The sequence below is a fragment of the Chiloscyllium punctatum genome, chromosome 15 (assembly GCF_047496795.1).
Source record: "Chiloscyllium punctatum isolate Juve2018m chromosome 15, sChiPun1.3, whole genome shotgun sequence".
Classification (NCBI taxonomy): domain Eukaryota; kingdom Metazoa; phylum Chordata; class Chondrichthyes; order Orectolobiformes; family Hemiscylliidae; genus Chiloscyllium; species Chiloscyllium punctatum.
Genome location: NC_092753.1, coordinates 33,337,371 through 33,364,102, shown reverse-complemented (window position 1 = coordinate 33,364,102; position 26,732 = coordinate 33,337,371). Strand labels below are relative to the sequence as shown.

The 26,732-nt window shown below is 39.4% G+C and overlaps 1 protein-coding gene across 2 annotated transcripts in view; it reads left to right on the top strand.

The window, feature by feature from the left end:
- Positions 1 to 223: 223 nt before the first annotated feature.
- LOC140486177 (galactosylgalactosylxylosylprotein 3-beta-glucuronosyltransferase 1-like) overlaps positions 224 to 26,732 on the top strand; it is an 86,344-nt gene continuing 59,835 nt past the window's right edge. Inside the window, exons 1-2 of one of the 2 annotated variants that reach the window (XM_072584920.1) lie at positions 224 to 452; positions 2,596 to 2,660. The gene's annotated coding sequence lies outside the window, so the exon portion shown is untranslated. The remainder of the gene's footprint in view (positions 453 to 2,595; positions 2,661 to 26,732) is intronic. The other variant, XM_072584921.1, reaches the window with a different exon arrangement.

Sequence of the window (26,732 nt, the reverse complement as noted above, 5' to 3'; positions counted from 1 at the left end):
ACTATATATTTTATTAACTTAGTATTTTGTGTCAAACCCAAAGCTGTCTCTGTCACTACATAACATCCCACTCAATAATTCAATTACATTATAGGACACCCAAATGAAAAGGTTTGCCTATTGCTTCTGGGCTGTAGGTGTTCCTTTGGCAGTGCAGCTTTAAGGAGAGTCTGCACAGGCGTAACAGGCATTTGCAGAGCTGGCTTCAGCAGCCTGCAAGATTATGCTTGCTCAGTATTTCATTCATAAGGAGGCAGGACACACATTGCACATCTTGCAACTGAACACAACCTGAAGAAACTTCTTTCAATTTGCTTTTTTCTTCCTGTCGGTTGTGTCCTTACTGAATAATAATTGAAACTCATATATTGTGAGTTGCTTGCCTGGCTTTATTCTCCTGATAAAAAGAGGGAGAGCTGATTTGATGACAGAAAAGTGCAGCAGTCACACCGGTAAGTAATAATTCATTTTACTTTGCTATTCCTATTTCTTCACTAGGCAATTGTAGCATTAGCTGTATGACTAAGTATCATTTGAATTTCAATTGATCAAATGAACATGTCTAATGGTACAACTGTATCTACCTGATTAGTTTTTAATCAGTAAGAATCTGAAACTGAGTGTGGGGGCATTTTGATGATTGTATCTCTAGCTTTTTCTGAAATTTTTCGCACCATTTTAAAAAGGCAAGAGCCAGTTTGCAGGAAGTGTTTGAACTTCAGTCTTTACCAATAGGCAAGATGGTTGTGATTTGCAGTAATGTCTGGTATATTTTGGAAGTTTAATCCACGTTTGCTATTTTAATTTGTATTTAGCATCACACATAATCTCAGACATTACATGCACAGACTGAAGAGCATGCAGCATGAGAAACATATCCTTTTAAATTCCCTTGCCTGGAACTGCCAAATAAACCCTAAAATAAGTTTACAATATCACGCATGATAATTCTGTGTGGGATATCAAGAGAAGAGAATATAAAGGTACAATTGTTTATCACAATAAAATAAGAGAACATAGAATTTTCAGTTTACATATTGTCGTGATTTTCATGGAGTTCTTATTGACAGCAGTCTATGCACTTCATGGGGAAGGTCCCAGCAACACAATGGTTCCTCTGGAGTCCCCCTGAGCATGGCGGGCATTACCAGAGCATTGACAGTGAGGATATTTCCAGAACAGATGGCTAGCAGAGAAGAACAAGTCTCTGATAGAGGGCTGCTCTGCCTGAAAATAGCTCTATGACCAACCCCACACTCAAATAATATCAGAGTCCAGATTAAAACAAGCAATGTTAAAACCTATAAGCCTACAAATTTCAACAAAGCACGTTGCCAAAACCTTTGAAGAACTTTTCTCCCTTCCGTGTCTCAGACAATACCAGCTCCAGTCTGAATGAAAGAAGGTCAAGTGAAGCATTCAACATTGTTATTGGCCTTTTGAAGTGGCAGTTGCTATAAGTGAGAAAGTTGCACAAGTCCTATTGAACATACATCAGTCCTTTGAACTAAATTATTATTACTGGGCTCTGTCAGTCTGGGCAGTTAATTGAGTGTTAAATGAGATGGCAAAGACACCCTACAAAGCATTTCTTAAGCTTCCTTTTCGGAAAGAACTAGCTTTGAGAAATAGCCAAATCAGTCATGCTGGTATATTGACAAATTAGGAAGTCCTATCTCAGACTCATCTTATTACCTTTCAGTCTGATACTGAGATGATATCAATGCCAAAACATGAAACTTATGACTCAAATGATGCCAATAATCTTTCAAGTATTGTTTGAATTAAATATCAATGGGATGAGCATTTCAGGCTGGGAAAATTACCACCGACACACAACAATCAGCAATACTGGAAGTAAATATTAAAATGATCTTAGTTTTGATAATTTTCCTTCCAGGGACTGAAATTGACAGAAATCAAAACTGTGCACACAATTTGCAGAAATATGCCTTTCCTCAGTTACCTATCTTAGGTGTGTTATCACCATCATTCGTTGCAGAAGGATGCTGCTACTTTAAAGTTTGAAGTGTGTATGCTTCACTGATATCCGGGAGAATATCAAATGTTTCAGCTGGTAGATGTGCAACTGTTCCTGGAGTCCTAAGAATCAACTGAAATGTAGCAAGCCAGAATCTAAATCAAGTTCTTCTTAAAGAACGTGGTACCTCAGGGAGACATTAGAACCCTGAAAAAGATCAGCTGGCTTCATATTACAATAAATCCTTTTTGCTGGGAATTTGTCATTGGCAAGAAATAAGGTAACGTTTTACCATCTAAAACTTGCACTTCTTACAGTCATTTTCAATCTGAAATGTCTTTCAGAGAATGCATTGACTGCAAAACGTAGAAATAGAACCAAATTATTTCCAAATTGATCACAATGAATTATGTTTGCCTGAAAGAAATCATAGCCTCAGGTCACTGATAGTGCAGACCTTGCTTGTAACCAGATCTGTAGCATTGACTTTCAATCTTATGATGAACCACTTGAGTGGCTGAAATGTTTGTGAGTGCTGCTATGATTTCCATTCCTTTCTTTGGCTGAATTTTCCTCTTCCACTTCTTTTCCTTTCTACTTTGCTACTTTCACAGCATCCTTCTTCAGCTGGGAGCTGCAGTAGATGTTTTGGGCCATGGACATCTCCATCAGTTAAAAGGTATGTCTCAACAAACTTGATGGAGATTTTTGAAGAAGTAACAAAGAGGATTGGTGAGGGCAGAGCAGTAGATGTGATCTATATGGACTTCAGTAAAGCGTTTGACAAGGTTCCCATGGGAGACTGGTAAGCAAGGTTAGATCTCATGGAATACAGGGAAACTAGCCATTTGGATACAGAACCAGCTCGAAGGTAGAAGACAGAGGGTGGTGGTGGAGAGTTGCTTTTCAGTTTGGAGGCCTGTGACCAGCGGTGTGCCACAAGGAACAGTGCTGGGCCCACTACTTTTCATCATTTATATAAATGATTTGGATGTCAACATAGGAGGCATAGTTAGTAAATTTGCAGATGACACCAAAATTGGAAGTATAGTGGACAGCGAAGAAGGTTACCTTGGATTGCAATGGGATCTTGATCAGATGGGCCAACAGGCAGAGGATTGGCAGGTGGAATTTAATTTAGATAAATGAGAGGTGCTGCATTTTGGGAAAGCAAATCAGAGCAGGGCTCATACACTTAATGGTAAGGTCCTGGGGAGTGTTGCTGAACAAAGAGACCTTGGAGTACAGTTCATAGTTCCTTGAAAGTGGAGTTACAGGTAGATAGGATAGTGAAGGAGGCATTTGGTATGCTTTCCTTTATAGGTCAGAGCATTGAGTATAGGAGTTGGGAGGTCATGTTACAGTTGTACAGGACATTGGTTAGGCCTCTGTTGGAATATTGCGTGCAATTCTGTTCTCCTCCCTATCAAAAGGATGTTGTGAAACTTGAAAAGGTTCAGAAAAGATTTACAAGGATATTGTCAGAGTTGGAGGATTTGAGCTGTAGGGGGAGGTTGAATAGGCTGGGGCTGTTTTCCCTGGAGCGTCGGAGGCTAAGGGGTGACTTCATAGACATTTATAAAATCATGAGGGACATGGATAGGATAAATAGATAAGGTCTTTCCCTGGGGTGTGTGAGTCCAGAACTAGAGGCCATAGATTTAGGGTGAGAGAGAAACGTTATAAAAAGGGGCAATTTTTTCACACAGAGGATGGTGCGTGCATGGAATGAGCTGTCAGAGGAAGTGGTGGAGGCTGATACAATCACAACATTTAAAAGGCATTTGGATGGGTATATGAATAAGAAGGGTTTGGAGGGATATGGACCAAGTGCTGGCAAATGGGACTAAATTAGATTAGGATATCTAATCAGCATAGATGAGTTGGAACGAAGGGTCTGTTTCTGTGCTATGCATCTCTACATCTCTATGACTCTACAATGTACATGGGAATATTAATAAATTGTTGGCATTTCAGAGCACGACTGACAACAGGGGATAACCAATAGCCAGAGCTAAAATGATAGAAATTATTTAATGACAATGAGTGGACAAACTATAGTGAGAAACTGTTTCAATAAGGAGTGATGATGCAAGTATATAACACATGCCAAAGGAGCAGATAGAGATTAAATTTATAGAAACATGGGTGGAACTGAATGTCAAGTTGCAACTTAGTGCCTGGTCATTATACAAACAGGTATAACACAGCAACAGGCCATTCAGCCTGTCTGCTCAATCCCAGTGTTTATGCTTTATAGAGTCATTATCTTATTCACCTCTTTTCACTCTATTAGCATTCTATTCCTGTCTCCCTTAATGTGACTATCCAGTTTCCCTGTAACAGAACACCAGTACACAGTCAGCAATTGGACAGCGAGACAGTTGACAGATAAGGAGGTTTGTGAAGGATTGTTTTGTGGGTGAATTTCAACATCCTGTCAGTTGAATGTGCAGGTCTGGGACAATTAGAAGAGAAGGTTGAGACTACAAACATATTCATTGAGGAACTGGTTTCCCCCACACACAAGGTGAACCAGTCTACTGAAGCAAAGTAATTGTTGAATCTTTTCTTTAGTAATTCACCAAAGCTGGTTAGTAGGCTGGAGACCAGTAAACACTTACAGTTCAATAATTATTGCACTGTTAAATCTGATATTGTTCTCAAAGTTAATACCAAAACTTTAACTTGGTGTGGACATTGGAATAACCGATTTTGGAATGGAGTTAGAAAAAATAAATTGGGAAAGCATTCTTACAAATAAGAAAATGGGATGTGGTTAACCTATTAAACTAGATGAAACAACAGTATTAAACTCCATTTTATGGAAAGCAAAAATGACCAAGTCGAGACCACAATGGAGCTTAGATAAAAAAGTGAAAGCTAACAGTTACAAACTGGTCTATGCTGCTCAACTAGTTGATGATTAAAATACAACCAATGTATTGGAGGCACTTGACAGAGGAATAACATAAGGGAAAGTGGAACTAAATCTATTGACGCAGTAGCTAACTGTCTCGAGTTGATGCTACAAAGAAGAGTGATGGTGATGCATATAATCAGTAATTAACATTATAATGGAACAAACGATTTTACGATGCCAGCATTAAAATGAGGAGTGCGGCAGAAAACCTATCATGTGACATTGACATAGAATGTGTACTTGCAGCCAAGCTATTTGTGAACAGGAGGCCAGCCTCTGTACTTTCCTATGAATCTACACTCCTCATAGAATAATAGTTACATGCACAGAGCACAGTTCAATACTCAAGATGGAGCAACCTTCAAGTTTCAACAGAATTTTGGAGAACTCAGTGGGATTTTAATTTTGAAAAGGGACTCTTGCTTTTACATAGCACTGGCAGCAAATCATAAGACTCTGCACTGGACTCAGGCCCTGTGTGTGTGCGCACAACTCTCACTGATTCTATCCTCTGGGCTGAGGCCACAAATGGAGACTTCTTTCTAAACCTTAGTTTGCTCCAGGAGTGGTGCCTAGGTCTCCTGAGAGAAATACGTCCTCTTTTTTGACAATCCATGTCTTTGGAGAGACAGATTTTGGTTAATATACCTGTTACTTTTGAAATGAAGTAACTGTTGTGATATAGACAGCTGATTCTGCACACAGCAAACACCCACAACCAGCAGTGAGGCAATAAGCAGAATCAAATTCCTGGGGCTGGCTGGAAGGGCTGATTATGGAATTCTGCAGGACCTTTTGGGATATCTTGCGGATCGTGTGAATCTTAGAACAATGTTCAGTGACTGATGGGATGTCCTTCTTTATGTGAAAAGCCATTGCAGCTAAAGAGAAGTCATCACTGCCTTCTTAAAAACCTGTGTCTTGTCTCCTTCCTCAGTGTGTATGGCTTGGCCAGTCCTGTATTGTTTGGGGTTGCAGCATTCATGACGACCTTCATCTGGTGCAGGACCTGATCAACCTTTCTCAGAGGACTGGGCTCTGAGCTTCCTTCCTGTCCCTTGATCAGGAGAAAGCACTCTGCAGACTAGATTATGGATATTCATTTGAGATTGTGTGACAGTTTAGGCCTGGGCCTGACTTTTATATGGCGATATCAAAGGGTGTGACTGAGGTTAACAGGTTCCTGATGGTGGCCTGTTGCTTCAGGATTGGAGAGGGTCAAGGATGCCCCATGACAAAATGCAGCACTGGGTCATTGCCGAGGTAATGACTCTCACCCTTACAGAGTGGGCCCAGGCACTGATGTGCCTTTGCACTGAAGCAGCCACTTTCCATCTCCACACCCTACTGTGATATCACATTGGCCCAAGCCCTGAAACCTCCCGAAAGGGTGGTAGGTGCCTGGAACGCATTGCCAGCAGAGGTAGTAGAGTCAGGCATGGTAGATTTATCATTTAACTTGCGTCTGGACAGATGCATGAGAAGGTGGGGAGCAGAGGGATACAGATGCTTAGGGATTGGGTGACAGGTTTAGACAGTGGATTTGGATCGACTCAAGCTTGGAGAGCCAAAGGACCTGTTCCTGAGCTGTAAATTTTCTTTGTTCTTTGTTCTTTGTTCTCCTTCAAGGACCCAGGGGCCCACAAGTTGAGTCTTCTTGAGGAAATTCCCTCCATTTCTTTCCAGTCAAGTACAGAAGGGTTTCCTGTTGGACCTGCTCCTGCGTACCCTTTATCTTCATCTACCATCCAGTCATACCCTGGTTTTCCATCTTACTGGCTGGCAGAAACAATGGAGGGATCTGGAGCTAAGAACTCCTTCCACTTTCTGTCAGGTAACAGGGATGGATGGTGTTTCATGCAGCAGTCTCATGAAATCACAGGTCAAGTAGGTTCAGGGACTTCCAGGCTGCCTGTAATGTTTGCGGCCTTGAGGGTTTGACAGCCATGATTGTGTGGACTGTTACAGGATTCTGACCCCTTGCTTTGTTTTTTAAAGGGCCTTCTACTACACTTTTGCTTGCATGCTCCTGATCTTTGGATCCCTGGTGCACAGGGGGAGGCAGGTACATTGTAGGACCTCCTCATGGGTCTGCCCTTGGGCTTTGACCAGTGCGTGCCATTGTCCAGTTGCCTCCCTTGACAACAGTTATTGGCTCAGCACAGAAAACACAAGAATTAGTCTATGTCAGCTAACCACTACCTTTATTCGTTTAGTTAAAGCAGACATACAGTTCACACCATTTGGTTAGAGAAAGGTTAACGGCAAGCATGCGGTTCATCACTACCCACTAAATTTGTCGTTCCCAGAACAATCAGCAAAATAAAAGCTAATACTGAAGAACAGAAGCTCACACTAGCTTGATGTCTCTTCCAGGTCTTCAGGGGCCTTCTCCACACCCAAGCGTGGGGTTGAAATTCATGAAGGTTGCAATCCGGAGTTTTTGCTGATGGCACACTGAAATCCTTCATTTTTATCTTTTTTCCCTTGCCTTCCTGAATTGTGGTGTCTTGTTCTTGTTAGTTCCTCAGCTCATCAGAGCACGGTGTCCTTCCACTGTAGGCTTACTCCAAGAACAACTTTAGGATTATCTTGTTACTCTTCCACCAAATAAGGATATCCCCCTATGTCATACCTTAGAGCTGAACCAGCCCAAGCCATCTGTTAGGGTTCGGGTAACATCAGTGCACAGCTACTGTTTCACTTGTCTGCAGCCTCTGGCCAACGGTCCAACAACAGGCCCAGACAGCAGGCTGTGATGGGGACCATAACTTCTGACTGACTGCCTCTACTCCAGGCTTACATCTGTGCCCAGTGTCCTTGGAGAGGAACCACACAGTGTCTGCTGGTTCACTTCATGCCTTGTGCGACTGATAGGCACCAAGGCTTTTGGGTTGCATCATCACCTCCCCAAAATGATATCCTGGTATAAATATCATGTAGGCTCTCTTTTAAAATTTTGACTTTGGTCATAGTGTCCCTTGAGGGATTGTTAACTTCATTATTGGTTTAATTTGGTTCACCGGTTAGTATTTAAAATAGTAGTGGAGAGGATTGGTGGCAGCACTGTCCACTCCAGCACCAAGTTGCCAGTGGTTGCTAACCCAGAGGTCCACATGATACCAACCTCCCGTCCTGAAATTCCGAATCGAACTCAAAGAGTCTACTCTGGCCCTTGGGCTTTCCAACATTGCTGTGATGCCAATTAGAATAAAGCCAAATAATTGTCTAGTCCACAGCTGGTGGCACTACATGTCAGGCAGCCATACTAATTCACCAACAGTTTGCTTGGTTCAGAAGAGTGAAAGCAGCATTGTTAAGACACTGATATAAATTATTTTATTCCTACTAAAGATTCAGATTGCAGAGTGTTTAGCAGCAAAATTATATGCACATATCCATTTGGGCTTTCCATTACAATCTAAGGGCAATTAACCTTTCATTTAGAAAAAAAAATCTACTGTTGATATCTCCAAAGCACAACTGGATATATTGTTTTGGTGTGCTGCAGTTCACTCAGCGAGTCCAGGTTGCCATGGAAGTATGCAGATTTCATGTATTTTGTAGTTTCGATATATGAATATTAAAGGAATGTTGAATATTGAAAAGCTTCCAACCTTCTTTCCATGGCTTGGCTGACCAGGAATCTTTCTCAATCTTACCACCTGCATTGGCAGCATGGGGAGGTAATAGGGTGGCAGACATTATACAGTTCATTCAAACCGTTCTCAGGATGTTGCTTGTTGTTCACTGTTCATGTAAGATTTTAAACTTGCTGCCCATGTGTAAAATATGTATTCCACATTAGCCACAAGTGACAGAAACAATCAGTCTTCATTCTAATTGTGACTAACTTAAGAGCAACAAAAGAATGTTGTTTCTGGCGAAACCCCACCTAAGGAGGAGTAGCATCTAAATTGCTTGGACTTCCCTAATGTACAGCAGAACCCAGCCATTCACATCAAAACAAAACATAAGCAGGGACAGTTTCAGGAGGGCTATAGATGAGAAAATGGTGACTTTTGTCCTCGGGTTCTGCCTATCAGAATCAGAGACAGGACTCACTGGAACCATATAACTTATATCTTGTCATGAGATCTCATGTTAATTTATCCAAGTTTCCTGGAAATTGCAAAAAGCTCATTGGAGAGTAAACTGCAAAGAGGATGTGAAAGATTGCAAAGGATGCTAAGTGATTGGGCAAGAAGGTGACCAATGAGACATAATGTGGGGAAATGGTTAAAGTATCGATTTCAGTAGGAAGAATGGTACTTTATTTTCAGCATATTAAGAGGGCAGGGTTTATTATTTTGTTTGTAACAAGGATTGCAATAGAATCACATATAGCCTGATTTACTACAAATGTTTCTCTGCTCATATAACAATAGCAATTTGAACTATTTTGTTGAATTGCATTTGGTCTTGTCTCATCAAAATCTGCTTTCCAATAGATTGTAAATGCACACTTGGATACATGTGTAAAATTACATTATCTGCTCCACTGCAGAAAAACATGACCCTAGGCTCTGGAATTCTGCCTGTAAAACTGTCTATCTTTCTTTCCTCCCTTAAAACATTCCTTAAAACATACCTTTTTGACCATTTATACTAACATTGTTTTATATGACTCAATGTTAAAAGTTGCTTTATAGTATCCATTTCGGCAGGAAGAATGGATTTTTTTTGTTACGAAAAGTGTGAGAATGGCATTAAATATTGCTGTTTGAAGGATTTGGGGTGTCTTTGTACACAACTCACAGAACATTAAGGTGCAAGTGCAGAAAGCAATTAGGAAGCTGTTTTATGTGTTGGCCTTTATTTCAGGGAGATTTCAGGAAGCATTGATGCAACTAAAATATAGGTCTTTGGTGAGACCAGACCTTAGAATACAGTGTACAGTTTATATAAGGAAGGGTACACTTGCCTAAGAGGAGATGAAAGAAAAATTCACAAGATTTATACAAAAGTAAAATAGTACTGTACTATAAATCTGAAATAAAATGGAAACATTTTGCATCTGTGGAGAAGATTTCTGATGAAAGGTCATAAGACTTGAAATGGTACTTCTAGTGTTCACTGGACTGATTCCTGGAATAAGAGAATATTTTTTCTCCTATTCATTCATAGAATGAGGGTATCGCTACTGAGCCAGCATATTGCCCATCCCAGAGGGCAGTTAAGAGACAACCACATTACTGTGGGTCTGGAGTTATAGGTAGACCAGACCAAGTAAGGAAGGCAGTTATCATTCCTTAAGAGGACATTAGTGAGCCAGATAGGTTTCTCCCAAGGATCAATGGATTCATAGTCATTGTTAGACTCTGAATTCCAGATTTTTATTAAATTCACATTCCACCATGGTGGGATGCGAACCTGGGTCCCCAACACATTACCTCTGGGTCTCTGGATCAATAGTCCTGTGATGATCTCACTCAGCTGTTGCCTCCCTCTAATTGTTTTATGATTAAAGATTGAGGAAAATCATTTGCTTCCTCTGGTTTTCAAGTTCTCTCTCATTGAAACAAGGTTTTGCAAAGGCTTTCAAGGTGGATGCTCAGAGGTATTTTCCTCCAAGTGGAGAGTCTAGAACAACTCTGACATTCTCAGGATAAGGGATCGACTATATCTGACTGAGATGAGAAGTTTTCTCCCTCTCTCGGGGGTCATGGATTTTTGCAATTCTCTACCCCACCACCCCTCAACCCCACCCCCCACCCCACACCACCCACGGAGACTTATGAATGTTGAGTTGATGAGCATATGCAAGGCTGACACTGATAGAATTCCAGGCAAAGGGCAATCAAGGCCTAAGGAAGGGCTGATCGTCCTGAAAGGAGGACTTGATGTAAAAGTCCATTTAAGGTGAGGAGCCTTGGGGGTGGTCTCCAGAAATTGGGAAAAGGGTGACCAGAGACAGGGCAAGTATGAAGAAGAGTCCTAGGGAAGAAGAAGGAGGGAATCATGATTGGCAGAAGGATGGGAAAAGGCAGTTTTGAAGGGCTGGGGGAGCTCTACTACATTCAAGGAGTGCTGTAACATCCACTTGCCTTATGCAACTATCAGCCCCTGCCTCCCTTTCACAATGGCATTTCCCAATGCTTCATAAGATAATGATTCTTAAAGGGCCATTGTTAAAACTGCATTAAGCACCGCTCAGTTTGACGATGTCAACCAGTCTTTCGGTGCAGGATCAGGCAATTTTACACAAGATCCTGGTGCAACCAGAATTGTTGTCATTTGTTCCTGATAATCCTAAGTCATTATGCCTAACCATTAACTAGTTGAGCAGGATTTTCCTGTGTTTGGAGTGGTGTGTGCAATGGTGAGAAGTTGGGAAAATACTGCAAGAACGAAAAACACCAGAATCATCATACTGGGAAGAAACAGTGTCTTTATGGAAGCACTTGGGAGACCCAGGATCTTTGAGGGCAGGGGAAGAATCTTTACAATCATACCACTGAAAAATAGGCTGGGAAGGAAAGGGAAAGGGAATACTTGTTCTTCAAACTGAGCATTGCTGCTTTTGTGAGTAGTTTCCGCAAAACAAGGCTATTGTAGACAGAGACTGCAATATTGGAAAGGGGCGCCGTTTATTTAAGGGGATAAAAAGGCAAATTTATAAAGATTTGAAGAAAGAATATAATGGAAGAGGGAATTCTGAAGAATTTTTAGGTGTTTAGAAGATTGGAACACATAAGGTAAATCACAATTTTGACAGGAAGAATTATAAAAGCTGCATCTACAGAGATTTATATATATTTTTAAATCTGTGCAATGGAATGTGTGTTGTGTTTTATACCCTGAAGGACTGAGAAGTGTCAACTTTGTCTGTAAGAAAGTGGGAAGCCTTTATCTCAGCAGCAGAAGGTGGAATCACCCTCCAAAATGTGGGAAGCTATGATTTTAATTGTTTTTAAAAAAGTCATGTTAATCCCAGGAAACAGTAGAGATACAATACTGCTGTTTAATATAATTTTAAGCCTGAAAGAAGTAGCACAATTCAATTTTGCTTATTAACTGAATTTAATATTTTTTCGGAATAATTTCATACTCAATTGGCATATTAAAGAACTGAAAGCTTGCAAACCAAAAGGATAATACAGGATTTGTATATTTGCAGATTTTAAGACAGCAAAATTTAAACTGTATTGAGTTAAGCTTTGAGATGCAATATCTTGAGAACAACTATAAAGGAATAAGAATAATTAGACATGTTAAGAAGGAATGGAAAGAGAAATAATCCACAAATAATTCAGTGTCAAAGATGGGTCAAACAGAACACGTGACTAGAAATATTGAACACAGTTCACGAAATAATGAAATACTTCAAAATTAAACATTAAATCTGAAGCTGAATAAAACATTAAACTATTGTTTTCAATGGATCCAATATCAGATGATATAATCAACCAAATAATGGCTTTTTCTAATTATTAAATCTCTGAATGAATATAATTCTTGAAAAGCAAATTTAACCAAGAATTTCAGCATCCAGACAATCTGTGGATCATTTCTTTAATGGTCTCTGCAGATCAGTGGTAAACTGTGACTCTAGAGTTTTGAAGTCAGAATTCATAAGAGCCATCATTGAACTACCGATGAATGCTTATTACATTTCTAACAGTTCAAGGAAGACTTAATTCCATATTTAAATTATGCTGGAAGTAGAAAGTAGAAAGTCTCAGAGGCTGATTCTGAGAGTATGAGAACAACCCAACTTCAGCTGAGCAACAGAACCGATTCACTTTATCGGAAATGGACACTAAAGAGCCATATGACAAGCCAATACAGAGAGCAACCTGAACAAGGGATCCCAGTGTCAGAGTCTGCAATGTGAGACAAAATCTTACAGACACAGGCAATACCCAGCCTCAATACAAGTATGCCATATTTTACAATTATAAGTCATTTCCAGAGAATGTGCAGAAGTTTCAGTGCAGCAAAAAGCCAAATTCACATTCGTACAGAAAGGTCCATGCGATTGGACCATCTCTATTACAAAGGGACTGTATTTTATGGTAAACAGTATTCCAAATGATTTGAGTTTTTACAGAATTTACTTAGGTCAGTGGACATCTGATTAAAATTGTTTGATACGGTGTCACTGTCCTGTCAGACCAAATACAGTTGTTAAAGAAACAGAAGTTAAAGCTGACAAATGAGACTATATGCACCAGTGGAATAACCCTTAAGATCATAGGTATGCTGCAAGTACCATTTCAACAAGAAAAGCACAGAAGAGATGAAAATTTTACTTAATTCATAATCAACACCTCTGACCTCTGAGCCTGCTGGCATACCTTGCTCTCAACATTCTTAAGGTAACAGGAGGAGTACGATTAATTCCCGAGAACAACTGGTCAAGATACAGTCTGGTATCAATCAGATCAAGGGTCAAAGAACAACCATTAGAAGATTTAATTGAACTTCCTGGACTTATGGTGGAACCCAAACAGAAGAAAGAACCTATTATTCTAGTATCATGACTGAGTCTGTGGAAATCTGTAGCTCACCAGGAAGACATACAAAAAGAACAAATAAGATGTCCAATGTACTCAACAAACTGAAGTAGATGGTTTATATGCTCTAACTTGATGTATCAGTTTAAAACTGGAGATAGGCTTGAACAATCTTGAGATGAGTTGCACAGAAGCCAGACCAGCTTATATTAATTCAGGTCATGGTCAAAAAGAAGAAATGGCTTAGTCCAAATGTTCACAAGGCAGCAGAAACAACAAGAGAGAATTCCTGCTCAAATCAAAAATTTTCAGGTCCACAAATCCAGTGATCCAAGGAAGAAAATATGCGTTTCAACACAGCAGCATTCTTGATGGCAGACATTGATTAAATTAATGATTCCTCAAATAATGATATGTGGAGATTGCCTGAATCAACGGAGAGGAATTCCCTCTGAGGAGGAAATTCAGGAAATTAAAGGTCCTCCAGATCAACAACCAGGTTTGGTAGGAACAAGTACCTTCTGTGAAATCCATCCAAGAGATAAAAGGGCCTCTAGGTGAGAAACGATTTAAAGAAAATCAGAACTAAGGTCAACAGTACTCTAACCAAAGATCTACCAATCCTCCAAGTCTGAGGGGAATGTGTTCTGGAAAATAGTTAACTTTCAAACCATCGGGATTTGTGAATTCAGAGACGTGGTGGAGATAGGGAAATGGCAATCATAAAAGTATTTATATAGATGAATATATAAATCCTATTGTATGGCAAATGTTCATAGAGATATACACCTCCACCCCTCAGAGCCCAATGCAATTATCAAGACCTGGAAAACTCGACTGGTAAATGGTGAATTCAGATGACACCCCCAATTGTAGTATTTTCATTTTTTAATAACTCTCAAAACTTCTACAACACCATCACATCATTGCATAAAACCACCCCAGCATTTTAGGTCAAAAACCTTCCGTAAGAAGTTGAAAATATTCCAGATGCAACAGGTTTTATGCAAGTAAAAAGAAAGGAAAGGGTGAGAAAATGGAGGAAAGAACAAAAATAAGATTGTGATAGAATGGATGGCAAGAAAGATTACACTTGCATTTTCCCCAGTACTTTAATTGATTTATCATTCGTTGTTAAGTTTAATTTTAGAATATTCAACAGTCTTGATATAATATTTGTTGTTAATACATGATGGAAAGTGAGTATTACTGCATGGCAAACTGTGGAGGTAATCCAACAAAACAAGTGATCCATTTTCCCATGACTATGATGGATATTCATGCAGTCTGTCTATATTCCACTGTAAGCAGCATGACATTTGGCCATAATTTGACCATTTAGGACTAACACAATGAACATAAAATGTTCAAATACCTCAGTCAACACACTAATAACCATTCAAAATACTTTAGGAAGCAGTTTCCGTTCAGTGCAATAAGGCAAACACAATTTTGCATCAGTGAGAATAGAGTTTGATTCCCTTAAATGAAACAGAGTGCTTGCAATCTCAAATTCTCCTGCAGTCCCTCAATCAGGTGGATGCTCATTGGGAGTTTAACAATTTGACTTCTTCTGTGATTTGCTATCCAATTTTAGTTCTCTTTTCTGCCAACAAACACAATACAGACTTAATATTGTGTGATTACCAAGCCTCTTGAGGTATAATTCTTAACATATATACTGTCTGGGCACATATTATTTACACGTTTGCAAACAAGTCAATGTACATGGTCTGATCATTTTTTATATGGAACATCTGTTGCTTTTTGTGATATAACATATAAATGTATAATATTTAATTTGAGATATAATGATGAATGATTTACGTGAGGGAACAAACAAATTATCCCATCACTGTATTGTGGTAACTTAAAATTGCTTAATCCAATTTTGGTACAATGTAAAATGTAATATTGAAAAACCGTAGGAACATGTTACTTTATTAAGACATACAGATCTGGGAATAATTCTTACTGGTTGGATTTTGTACAGATGATGGAGCTGATTTTCAAGGCCTCTATCATGGAGGATGGGGATGGTGGTGCACATGGCTGCTCCAATCATTTTGTGCCAATTTCTGATCCACCCACCACATTTTTCTTACCACCTTTCATATAGTTTGCCTGCAAGCTTGCTGATTTCAGGCAGAAATCCATTCAGATTGTATGAAGTTGAGCTAAAGGTGGGCAGACAATGAAATGTGTGCATTCAACTGATCGGTATGGTTAGCAAGACTGCCAAAGGATGCCTCCAATCCAGATAAGCATCTCTTTCTTTAACTGGTGAATATTTGCATTGCAAGTACTACTACCACAATATTCTCTCCCAGACTTAACTTCCCATTCATTCTCCTGGATTCCCGCCACAATTCTTGTTCCCTTGACTGCTAATTTAAAGTTGATGGTTCTCTGGTCAATTTCAAGGTGACCTGACCATCAGAGTCTAGTTGTTACTGCAGCATCAGACAGACAAGGCAATTGCAGTGGTAATGGCAAATGGTAAATCAAATAGTTCTTGAGTGAAGAAGAAACATTAAAATTCCAACACATTCGCTGATGTTGATTAACTACCAGAGGGAACTTCTTTAACTAAGTTAAGGACTCATGGGTCAAATTGCCAAAACTAGACAGAAAACTTTTCAAATCTTTGAACACAAAGGGTATCCAGTTTCCTTGCAGTTCTATAGTGCCACAGCAGATTCAGCACATTCTTGTTTGACTTTTAATCACATATTATTGCTTTGCTATCGTGAATTTCAATCTGGTTCATGTTTTCCATTAAAGTGCAATTGATTTTTGTCATTTTGTGCCACCCCAGTCACCTCTGTTTCAGCAGGAAATGAAATCTTTTCACTTAAATTGCTGTCACTGTAGGACACATCCAACTTAGTAATGATTATGTTGCAAAATTACACAGTACTGGGCTATTATCACTTCACTCTATTGACACAATTAACTGCTCAACATAAACTGACATCAGCAAGTACTAGCTAAAGTCTTCTTTTGTAACTTCAAAAAATCAAGTCTATCCATCCTGCCAATTCTTATCATTCATTCTTGGGATATTTGATCGTTGGTAAGGCGAGACTTTTTACCAAATTCTATGTTCTCTTGAGAAGGTGTTTATAAGTAAGCTTCTTAGATGATTGAAATCCATATGGTGAAGGGAGGCAGTTCCAGGAATTTTCACCCTGTGACAAGGAAGGAACATGAACCCATGTCCAAATGAGGATTGTGTGCAACTAGAAGGGAGCTTGGAGGTGATGGTGTTCCCCATAGACTTGGCACCACATGCCAAGATGTATATGACTCCACTGGTTGGAGTCATACCTGGCACAAAGAAAAATGGTTGTGGTTGTTAGAGGTCATTCACCTCAGATCTAGGATATCTCTGTGGGAGTTCGGCCATGTAGTGTCCTATCCGAATAATCTTTGGCTGCTTCATCAACAAATTTCTATCTATCATAAGGTCAGAAATGGGGATTTCACAATGTTCGGCACCATTCACAATTCCTCAAATATTTCCTGACTTCCCAAAGCCTGTCAAAGCGCAAGTCAGTTGTGTGAAACTTTCTTGGATGAGGGCAGCTCCAACAACACTCAAGAACCTTGACACCAAGCAGGACAAAACAGCCTGCTTCATTGGCCCCACACCCTTAAACATTCATTTCCTTCAACAACAACATCCTATAGCAGCAGTGTGTACCATATATATGAGGTATATGGTCCCTTAGACAGCACCTTCCAACCCCACAAACAATACCATTTAGGAAAAGACAGCAGATGCATGGTAACACCACCACCTGCAAATTCCCCTCTAAGTCACTCATTGTTCTGACCTTGAAATATATCACAGTTTCTTCAGTGTCCCTGGGTCAAAATCCTGGCCGCACTTTAGGTCTATCTACTCCAAATTAACTACAATGATTCAAAAGGACAGCTCACCATTACCTTCTTGAGGGCAACTAGGGATGTCTAATAAATGCTGGTCTAGTCAGTGAAACCCACATCCACAGAATGAATAAAACACAATAAACAGTGCAGGTAGTATTGTTTGCACACTAGTTTAACGATAATAACTTCCTCCCCAAAGTTTCAGATGGCCCTGTTTTTTGACATGATCAAAATTCTAGGCCATTATATTTCGAGCAAAACAGAGCAGAAGCATGTTTGTTATAATATGCAATGGTATTTAATCATCAAGTATTGCTTATGTGATGACAACCGTCACAATTCAGTTTCATTGTAATATTGTTGATATACATGAATGAGTCATGGCCATTAAGATTTTTTACATAGAAGATGTTTTTCAAAAGTTGGTAGTTCACTAGCAACTGGGTCAACCCTGGACCCATGGATTGAACTGAGTAGGTAGGGAAATACATTGCATTAAAATAGATTTTAAAAATGGATGATTCTTCCGAGTTATGGTTTCAGCTTAGGGGAAAAATATTTAGCATCTCTTAGCTGACCAGGGATGCAATCAGCAAAGCTGTAGTGTAAATTCAGGACTCTGATGTGAGATTGCCCGGGTGTGACTCCAGCCAAACATACACTGAGCACTGCCAAACCAGCCAAGGCATCTCTTGGGCACTTCTTAATCAGAAGGTTATGGCTTCAAACCATTTCCAAACAATTAAGCACAAAACCTACACTGAAACACCAGTTTGATACTGAGGTAAGTGACATCTTTTGGATGGGACATAAACTCTTTATTTCCTTCTCAGGTGGATATAGATCCCAAAGCAATATTCTAAAGAGGAGCAGGGCAATTTTCCCTGTGTCCTCGGCAGCACTTATTCCTCAACAAACACAGTTTTAAAAGAAAAATAGATTACCTGGTCATTGTACCATGGCTGTTTCTGAGACCTGTAACCAACTTCAAAAACACATAATTGACTCTGTGGGTATTTCACGAGGGTATGAAACCCTTGTTTTTCTTTCTGTTTAAAGAGTGTCTCTGCACTGGTTAGATATTTCAAATATAATGGTTGGAATTGAAGAAATACGCAAGGGGTATAATTCCAAGTCAAGTAAACTGTTTCCATATTAAGTAGCACATGGAATCTCCAATTGCAGAAGAAAACTATTTAGCTCATCATGCCTATGTCAGCTCTTTTATAGCACCATCCTCCACTCTTTCTCCTTACTCCTCAAAAATTCTCTCCATCGAGTATATTATTTATGCTAATTGTCTCTTTGTTTCCAAACATTTTTGTTTTGGATTCTGTAGCTCTTGATAATAAGGATAATGGTTTCAAAGTGACTATGTCCCTTAAAAGTCCTTTTTCCAATACAACATGTTGTGTAAAGGCCTGAAGGGTTACTACTGAGGACTGCCTTAAGCAGCACACACTATGATGTAGCTGTATGGCTTTAGGATCTTGAAGAATTGAGATCTAACATCTGGTCATCCTTAAAGCCTCTATAACAATATGTATCATTATCACTATAACCGGTAACTAGCTGCCAATATGCAATAAATTACTCGCTCAATACAAGAGCAACTTCTGATTCGACCAATAAGTGGTTTTCCTCTACATCACCAGACTAAGCAAGTGAGGTGGATCCCTTCAATTAAAGAGGATGGTAACAGCAAACTTACTATATGATGAAGTGCAGATGTAGTTTGCCTACCTGTAGAACATGCTGAGCAGCAGTATGGATTTCATTCACCACCTCCGATAAATAGCTTAGTTCTGAAACTTTCTCAGCTGTAAGTGTAGAAAAACAGGAAAGAAGATAAAACAAAGAACTGTGGATGCTGAAGATCTGAAACACAAAGGAGAAATTGCTGAGACGAACTCAACAGGTCCAGCAGCATCTGCGGAGAGAAAGCAGAGTTAGTGTTTCGAGTCTAGTATTAAATTTTGAAGAAGGGTCTCTGGTTTCAAACTGTTAATTCTATTTATAAAGATGCTGCCAGACCTGCTGAGTTTTTCCAATGATTTCTGTTTTTGAGCAAGAAAGACAAGTTGGCAACATGGTGGCTCAGTGGTTAGCTCTGCTGCCTCATAGCACCAGGGACCCAGATTTAATTCTACCCTCAGGGGACTGTCTGTGTGGAGTTTGCACATTCTCCCCGTGTCTGTGTGGGTTTCCTCTGGGTGCACAGATTTCCTCCCACAGTCCAAAGATGTGCAGGTTAAGTGGATTGGCCATGCTAAATTACCCATAGTGTCCAGAGTTGTGTGGGCTGGGTGGATTAGCCATGGGAAATTCAGGGTTATAGGAAATAGGGTGGGTCTGGGTGGGATGCTCTTTGGTGAGTCTCTGTGGGCTAGTTAAGCATTGAGCATTGAGAACCCTACAGAACAAAAACGCATGATAAGATTTATCAAGGAAGAAATATAGTCAATACTGAATGCATTTCTAAAGTGCTAAAAGACCTTGTCAGTATTGTGGAAGGAGGAATCTTTGCAGAGGCAGTGTCTATCTATGAAAAGGAAATGCTTTAGCTGTAACACAATAGGTCACTGTAAGAAGGACATATCCATAGTAACCTGTAGAAAGAGATTAATAAGGGGAATCAATCTACAATAGAAGAAAAGCTTAATGTGTTCCAAGGGGAAATAGGTGATGCAAATCTGGCCTCTTGGCAGGCAGGTATTTATGCCAATGGTGTCTCACTAATTTCAAGCTTCATATTGGGACTGGTATCACTATATTATCAGTTAGTGAGCCATGACTGATAATATTCTGCCTACTGCGGACAGCAGAAGTACACTTTCCAGGGGAGAAAGCACATAAGACTAAATGTATACTATAAGCAACTCTTCAATGCAAAAATCAGAGAGTACAGTAATTACACCTGCTTCACAATCAAGAATGCTCATTCTAGAGTTTGAATGAGTGTCCTGACTTCAATTTTCTTCAAATGCTAGAAGGAGACAAATTAGACCTTGAAATTCAAGAGATCCACAGACATTGAAGATCTCATAACACAAAGTGAAGCCTGCAAGTATATAGGGTTGGCAGAAAGGTTTTCCACTGCTACCAACAGTGAGGAGAGTTCAGAATGAAAGGATCTGTGAGGCTTGTGAGCTAAAAGTAGTGACCAAATAGCTAATGAGCAGCACCCCCCAACTTGGGCTAATGAACAATTGTTTGACTGATGTGAACTTTTTTTTATTCACTCAGGGGATGCGGACTTCCCAGGCTAGGCCAGCATTTATTACCCATCCTTAGTTGCCCTTGAGAAGATGTTGACGATTTTGGTGAACAAATAATTATCACAGATTGAAGTCTGATGTTAGATGTGGAGGTGATTTGGAAATCACAAGTTCAAACAGAGAATTTTATTCCCTCATCTTCCTAGGCAGAATCCTCAGTGATTGACATCACACCAAGCATGAAGCAATCCTCAAATAACAGGACTGAGGATGTGAACATGATGATTTTATCAATACTGCAATCACAGAGGAAACATGAGAGCATCCAACTTAAATCAACAACTTAAAGAGACTATACAGTTCAATACAGACTTACCAGCAGATTGAAAATTAAAATTTTCTGAAGATGTAGTGAATAAAACTCCTTGGAAGCTACTATTGTACATTTGCATTTGGTCAGTGATAATTACTAGAACCAGAGGGAGCAGCACAAAGCTCTTGTCCACCATCTGATTGTGAGCGATGTCAGTAGAATGGGTAGAGCTGATGCGATATGAACATTAACCCTTTCAGAACCATTATCACACATGATAATAAGGCAGCTTTTGATTTTTATTGGATCACGTCCTGGATCCCTGAGATAATAATATGGTGTTGTGTATATCTCAAGCGTGGGTCAGGTGTGAACATTGGGACTGTACACCCATTGCACACCTGAAATGTTGACGTGGGATGAACTACGTTCCAGCCCCAATAGCTTCAGTGTCTGAATGAAACATGCTACCATTCATCTTACCTGCAAACCTTAGTCAGCATTGCATCAGCCACGTACTTGTCCACAACCTGCAAACCTGCAAGGTAATGAATTGTTACAGAGAATCTGCATAACAACAAAAGTGCTATAGTGTAGTTCATCAAGAATAAAACAGCAGTATTTTCTGCCAATGAAACATCAGACCAACTTTACCATAACATTACTATAGAAACATTTCATTGAAAGCTACCAAACATTTGTAGACAGCTTCACCCTGATTTTGAACTCAATCAAATAATGACACTGCTGAATACCCACTCTCAGTAAAATAACTACTGCTATTACACACAGTCTTAGTGTTATCATTTTTAAATATCTTAGTTCTAGAGTTAAGTAAGCACCTCATATAATTGAAAGGCTATTTTCATGTGCAATGCATTTTAACTTTACTAATGTCCTTCCCAAACTGCTCAGCAGTAAAAGCAGTTTCTCAGCACTTTCATGAATTGTGACCTGTTGTAGTATTACTGCAACGTTATAACTGGAATGAATCTATCAACATCTTTGAGAGAACCTTACACCATACAGAAGCTCATCTGGTCAATTTACTGAAGGGCCCTTGGATAAGCCTGAATGGTAATCTGCTCCTTGCCCTCATGTAGGGTTTTTTTGATAGATGTAGGATAAAGCTATTGGCTCTTTTTATTCTGTTTTTACTCTAAAAGGATCAGAACAAATTTATGTGCATATTAGCGATGACCAATTATATTTTTTATTGGCTATTAAGGGAATATATCTGCAAATTTTTTTCACCCCTAATGGAATCGCAACATAATATTTTTTGATTGACAGAGCAAAGTACTGTATTTCCTATTTAGGAGGTAAGTGGTAAATCTCAACAACATTGAAGAGAAAATGAAGCTTTTCCTTCAACCAATCTGCCTCTTAATATTCAGAGAATCAGCACAGATTTTTACAGGCATTAAAACAAATCAACATAAAGTTCAGTGGTATTTTGCAGTGCATTACTTGACCTGTGAGCCAATGAATGTCACTGCATTATTTTGAATGATAGCCATATAACTGTGATGGTCTTTTTGTAATGAGTTAGGTTTGCTTTACACCCATCTCTTCAAATTTAAATTAAACTAGAAATTTAACATTGCATCTCTGTGGACCAACAGATTACTCTTTTTCTCACATAGCCTTTGCTTGACCCTTATTATTACTCACCCTGCTCCAACTGGGAAGAACAGTTCCCACATTTCTTCTACTTTTCAGGGACATATCTTAATTTTGGCAATCAAGTCAAGTTGTAGTTGCCGCTGTGAAGGTATCTGCAGGAGTTAGATAATACATAAGATAGATACAACCAAGCTGAGAGGCTGTACAAGAGTGGGAGGGCCTCCTGATGAGCACCATTTTTTGCATAAGAAAAACAGCAACAAAGGGTTCATCTTGCAGGTATTGCAGAACAATATATGTTACTTTCTAGCATTGTTGTTGTGTTACTGATCTGTAATACAAACTCACCAGTTACATATTGATGAATGGTGACAAACATGCTCTTTATTGATGAACAGCACACTATATATAGAGTTACAAGACAGCTTTGTGTACAAATGCCACCAAGAGATCAACATTCCTGTAAACTGCTGTGTCATATGTTGTTATTCATCATTTCCTGTGGTAATGATGTACCATCCCTATTTAAATATCTGTTATGTGCTAAACATTATCTTGCACTATATCCTTTAAAGCAATATTGTAATACTGTTTGCAATTTTGATTAAACAGTGCTTAAATGTGATTCATTAGACTATATGTTTTGCTGTGTATGTTGGGTCTAATTCTGTTTAGTCTCCCAAAATATTTTCCATGGCCCATGGAACTTTCTGCAAGAACTGTATTTTTTTGCAGCTTTCTAAATGCACAAATTCTCTCTGTTCTTTTCCCTCACTGTCTCACTGCATAATCATGTGAAAATAATATCATCATTGCACATCACCATGATTACATATTCAGCTGATGTTTCATTACACTTCATGAAGCATGTTTTTTTGCAGCCTCTGTACCAGGAGTGTCAGCAGTTTGTCTTCCAAAGAAACTTTTAATTTTATAAAGAATACAATTTAGTCAGTTGTACAGCTTCTAACCTCTAGTCATTGTGAAACTGCAGTATTTAAACCTTTGGACAATTGATCATATATTGTTTACTAACCTATTCCACTCACAGAGCATGGACAAAGGATTCACATCAATTAAAAAAATAAAATGTCTTCATGATTACCACACGGAAAAACAACTCCATGTGGTGGACTAAGAATTTAATCTTTTCTTAATGGCCATGGTATTGTACAGAGGAAGTTAATATTGAATGCAGTCTTCAGAGAACAGGTGAAAGAAAGATTTAAGCTCATGCACTATGGAAGAAATCCACGAAGATATCTATACTCTTCCAATTCTTGCTTTGTGACTGTTGCATAAGGTACTGGGTCTGAAAGGGTTAAAGTTGAAGGCTGCATTAAGCTCCACCCAATAGGATGATTTCATAAGGATTTAGGTTGGGTAAACATCTCTGGATCTCAAGGAAGACAGACCTACCATCTGGGTCTACTCATTATCTTTGTTACAATATCTATCTCACTAAAGTGACATGTATCTCATTACTATCATGCAATAAAATAAAGCCTCTTGTTTGAAGTAACTGGTAATTTTTCCCCACCAATTTAAGTCAAATAAACCCTGATGACCCAATCCGAAAAGGGGATATTGGCAGCAGTATTACACAGCCACATGTTGGTAGTTTTTGGCATCATATGCTGATGTGGCTTGATGCTGTCAGTGGCCACCTGAAGATTCAGTCTAGCTGCACCATTATGGTAGTGAATATACCCATTTTAAAAGCTCCATAAATGGCAATTGTACCTTCAGATGCCAAAGTCCGAATACAAATCGAAACGTCTTCACCTCTATGTATCATTCCTCTTTGAGGACACACTTTAAAATGTATTCCTTGGTCAAGCTTGGGGTGGTTATTGTCTCCAGAGCCTGTGAGAGTAATCATGGGCCCTGCTTTTTTGGGTCCCTCATCACAATACCCCTCCCACTCTCTTTTGAACTTTGACCCCTTCCGTCAAGCACTTTGCAATGCATTTCAATAGACTAGTGCAACACAAAGAAAGGCCATTCAGTTCCTCAAGTTTGTGCCAGATCTTTTGCAGAAAAATCCACACAATCCTATCACTGTGCACCTCTCCACTTGCCCTCATATACACTCACACAACTCATATATCATTTTCCTTTTTCCTCCATATATCTATACCACACCAACGATCCCTATGTATGACCATACATATTTTCCTTACTATTATATAATACTGACTTGATATTACTTATAGGAGAAAGTGAGCACTGCAGATGCTGGAGATCAGAGTTGAAGAATGTGGTGCTGGAAAAGCACAGTAGGTCAGGCAGCATCCGAGGAGCAGGAGAATTGACATTTTGGGCAAGAGCCCTTCATCAGAAATAAGCATAATTCCTGATGAAGGGCTTATGCCTGAAACGTCGATTCTCCTGCTCCTTGGATGCTACCTGACCTGCTGTGCTTTTCCAGCACCACATTCTTTGACTCTGATATCATTTATAGTCAAGTTGATAAAATTAGGGCTATTTTGGAAACAGAGGACTACAAATAGTTAGTGTTTCAGCATTTCCTTGCATTGAGGACCGAGGAACTGGGAAAGGTCAAATGGAATATGGCCACACCATTAGTGGTGGAAAGGGTGTAATTACAGACAGGATGACTGAGGAGGTAATTCCCATTAAACCTGTGGGCATAGGAATTAATTAAAATGACAGCAGAAGTCAACCATACAAGGCACTGGTTAGATCATAGCTGGGGAATATGTTAACTTTCTTGCTGCTTGGATGCTGTCTAACCTGCTGTGCTGTTCTAGCTTCACATCTGTTGACTCTAACTTTCAGCATCTGCAGTCTTTACTGTCTCCTGTAAATAAGTTTGGTTCTTTATCTAAAAAAGTATATACTAACATTGGAGGTAGTGCAGAGAATGTTCACAGGGGTTGATTCTGGGTGTGGAGGGACAGTCTTGTGAGGAGAGGTTGAGCAGGTTGGGTCTGTCCTCATTGGAGTTTAGAAGAATTGGAGAAGATCTCCAATGAAACACACATAGGGGACATGGTGGATAGATGCTGAGAGATTGTTTCCCTTTGTGGCAGAGTGTAGGACCTGAGGGCATAATTTCAGAGCAATAGATCTCCCATTTCAGACAGCGATAAGGAGAGATCTCTTTTCTCTGAGGGTAGTGAATCCAGAGCATTTTTTATTACAGATGGCTGCAGAGGCTGGGTATTAAATGTATTCAAAATTGAGCTAGACAGATTTTTAATCAGTAAAGGGATCAATGGTTTTAGGGAAAAGGTGAGAAAGTGGAGTTGAGGATTATTAGGTCAGTCATGATCTCATTGAATGGTTGAGCAGATTCGATAGGCTGAATGGCCTTCTTCTGTTCCTACACCTTATGGTCTTACCTAACCATTGTCCAAATCTCTTGCACTGACCCACTCCTGTACCATTAACTTTGGAAGTCCTGATCTGTGCCCTGCCCTCTTCAGACATGGCAACCACCTCCATGTGCGCACCTTTCTCCAAACTATCTCTGTTCAGTTTGATGTTTTGGCTGACAACAGGGATCAATTTTAATACTAATTACCTCTTATGGTAACATTTGGCAGATGTGCTGTGGATTACTAAACAGATTGAGGCTTCAAAATCTCTCAGTAATTAAGTCAGCTGCAAATAATGGAAGTTGTGAGAGATGACATCATGATAGCCAACAATGGGTCTCCCAGGGCAATAGCAGTCAGATATTTTTAGTGACCTTCTGAAGAGTAGGAATGTAATACACTATGTTGCCAGGGAACACATTTCACTGGACTACCTTCATGATATCACATTTGAAAATACTGAAAAAGAAATCAATATTTTTTCAAACAGTGGAACTCAACCTTGTTTTTACAACTGATGAGGGCTGTGAAAGAGAAATCATTGCGAGAACTTCACTGAAATGTATGCTATAAACTTGGTCTGCACTAGCTCTGAATCATAGCATACAAAAAAAAGCATTTCAAATTAGGTTTGTCAGGCATGCTTCACGTTATAATTGTCAGCCATATTTATCCATTTGTCTCTTGCTACTCATTCTAAGTAAAAGATTGTGAATGTCAAAAATCCTCCAGCTACATTTTCAGGCAGACCCACGCACAATACCAGCCATACATAAAGACTCAGATTTTCTGAACTACTCACCCTACATACACAGTCCCAGTCATTGTGAAATGCCAGACCCACTCACTGAAAGCATTCCTTGTTGTGGTAAATATTATATTAAATTGGTATGCAAGCAAAATTTGATGGCAACTTGTTCAACAGAGCAAATATCTTTAAAATCAAGCTACCCCATGCACCAAAGAAATAGGTC